We start from the raw sequence: 2500 nt of genomic DNA, 5'->3' as shown, positions 1-2500 counted from the left end.
GCCGCTCCATGCTGCCAACGTCTTGGCTTCCTCGCATCAGCTGCAGACAGGGAGCTCACAAGAGGCAGGCTGCATGGTGTCCCATATGGTCTAGCGGTTAGGATTCCTGGTTTTCACCCAGGCGGCCCGGGTTCGACTCCCGGTATGGGAATTGTACTTATCGTTGTCTGCAGCCTTGCAACTAATCGTGTCCTTGAGCCAAGGCAGCAAAAATGCTCTTCCTGGGAAGTCTAACAATCTTGCTGGAAATACTGACCAGCCATTACATACAACTCAGGTGGAGCTGTCACCTTGCATGTGATTTTGCCATACTTTGGTGTCACAATATTTATTACAATTTTAATATTTTGAAGCCAAGCTAAAGAATAATCTCAGCGCCCATTTCCTCCAGTCGTAGGTTGTGGTGCCGTGCCAGGTTACCCCTGAAAAACACTGTCCCCGACAATTCAGATCAGACACACAAAATGAAATGAATTACTTGAGAAAATGAACTTTTACCATAAAATAACTTTTGTTGGTTACGAAATGCAATTTGTACAGAAAAAAAATATCTTTCCCGTGGTGAAACAGCCAAAAAGAAAACACAAAAAATACGAGAGATTTTGCTCAAATTTAGCAGTTTTTCGGCCATAAATGTGTGCATTGTCTAGGATGCTGGATGCGAAGCCAAAAACGTCACCGATGCGAAGAGAATGTCCGTGCTGCAACACCAGCGCGTCAGCGGGGCAGGCGGGTCCTTGTTTCACTGGCCAACCACACGGGGCCAGTCGCCTCGCTTGGCCAATTGGTCGAGACCGTTGTAAAACATTTAGTTGAAACACTTCTTCAACTGGCCAATAGGGGGCTGAAACATTTGTTGCACTGAAGCCGAAAGGAGGCTGGAAAAAGGAACATAGATGACAGACAGATTTGGGAAGTATTCCGTATTTTCAGACTGTAGCATTTACTTTTAGTTGATTTTCCATCTGTCATTCTCATAAGCATTATTGCTACTTAAAAAGATGAAATTTCTTGTGACATTATTTGATACTGAGAGGAAGAATCTGTTTTTAAGAAATACTTGAAAGTCATCTGAAGTGTGAAATCGACACAAGAAAGATCTGGATGCAAATGCATTTAATCCTTTTCTCTTTGCGTTACTTGTTTGTCCTTCCATGCTGTGGGCCAGTGGCGCAATGGATAACGCGTCTGACTACGGATCAGAAGATTCTAGGTTCGACTCCTGGCTGGCTCGGCCATTTCTTTCCTTTACTCTAATGCCTTCTGCTTTAGCCGCTCCATGCTACCAACGTCTTGGCTTCCTCGCATCAGCTGCAGACAGGGAGCTCACAAGAGGCAGGCTGCATGGTGTCCCATATGGTCTAGCGGTTAGGATTCCTGGTTTTCACCCAGGCGGCCCGGGTTCGACTCCCGGTATGGGAATTATACTTATCGTTCTCTGCAGCCTTGCAACTAATCATATCCTTGAGCCAAGGCAGCAAAAATGCTCTTCCTGGGAAGTCTAACAATCTTGCTGGAAATACTGACCAGCCATTACATACAACTCAGGTGGAGCTGTCACCTTGCATGTGATTTTGCCATACTTTGGTGTCACAATATTTATTACATTTTTAATATTTTGAAGCCAAGCTAAAGAATAATCTCAGCGTCCATTTCCTCCAGTCGTAGGTTGTGGTGCCGTGCCAGGTTACCCCTGAAAAACACTGTCCCCGACAATTCAGATCAGACACACAAAATGAAATGAATTACTTGAGAAAATGAACTTTTACCATAAAATAACTTTTGTTGGTTACGAAATGCAATTAGTACAGAAAAAAAATATCTTACCCGTGGTGAAACAGCCAAAAAGAAAACACAAAAAATACGAGAGGTTTTGCTCAAATTACGCAGTTTTTCTGCCATAAATGTGTGCATTGTCTAGGATGCTGGATGCGAAGCCAAAAACGTCACCGATGCGAAGAGAATGTCCGTGCTGTAACACCAGCGTGTCAGCGGGGCGGGCGGGTCCTTGTTTCACTGGCCAACCACACGGGGCCAGTCGCCTCGCTTGGCCAATTGGTCGAGACCGTTGTAAAACATTTAGTTGAAACACTTCTTCAACTAGCCAATAGGGGGCTGAAACATTTGTTGCACTAAAGCCGAAAAGAGGGTGGAAAAAGGAACATAGATGACAGACAGATTTGGGAAGCATTCCGTATTTTCATTTTGTAGCATTTACTTTTAGTTGATTTTCCATCCGTCATTCTCATAAGCATTATTGCTACTTAAAAAGATGAAATTTCTTGCGACATTATTTGATACTGAGAGGAAGAATCTGTTTTTAAGAAATACTTGAAAGTCATCTGAAGTGTGAAATCGACACAAGAAAGATTTGGATGCAAAAGCATTTAATACTTTTCTCTTTGTGTTATTTGGTTGTCCTTTTATGCTGTGGGCCAGTGGCGCAATGGATAACGCGTCTGACTACAGATCAGAAGATTCTAGGTTTGACTCCTGGCTG

The 2500-nt window shown here is 43.5% G+C and overlaps 4 non-coding genes across 4 annotated transcripts in view; all 4 read left to right on the top strand.

The window, feature by feature from the left end:
- Positions 1 to 79: 79 nt before the first annotated feature.
- Positions 80 to 151, top strand: trnae-uuc (transfer RNA glutamic acid (anticodon UUC)). The gene has a single exon. It is a non-coding gene; the product is annotated as a tRNA-Glu (tRNA).
- A 1010-nt stretch (positions 152 to 1161) lies between these two features.
- trnar-acg (transfer RNA arginine (anticodon ACG)) lies at positions 1162 to 1234 on the top strand. Its single transcript has one exon. It is a non-coding gene; the product is annotated as a tRNA-Arg (tRNA).
- A 116-nt stretch (positions 1235 to 1350) lies between these two features.
- trnae-uuc (transfer RNA glutamic acid (anticodon UUC)) lies at positions 1351 to 1422 on the top strand. Its single transcript has one exon. It is a non-coding gene; the product is annotated as a tRNA-Glu (tRNA).
- Positions 1423 to 2432: 1010 nt separating this feature from the next.
- Positions 2433 to 2500, top strand: part of trnac-aca (transfer RNA cysteine (anticodon ACA)) — a 73-nt gene continuing 5 nt past the window's right edge. The window contains exon 1 of the tRNA in view: positions 2433 to 2500. This exon is cut by the window's right edge and continues 5 nt beyond it. This is a non-coding gene — a tRNA (tRNA-Cys).

Source organism: Brienomyrus brachyistius, unplaced genomic scaffold (genome assembly GCF_023856365.1).
Source record: "Brienomyrus brachyistius isolate T26 unplaced genomic scaffold, BBRACH_0.4 scaffold78, whole genome shotgun sequence".
NCBI classification, from domain to species: Eukaryota; Metazoa; Chordata; class Actinopteri; order Osteoglossiformes; family Mormyridae; genus Brienomyrus; species Brienomyrus brachyistius.
This window is presented reverse-complemented; position numbering and strand designations above follow the sequence as displayed.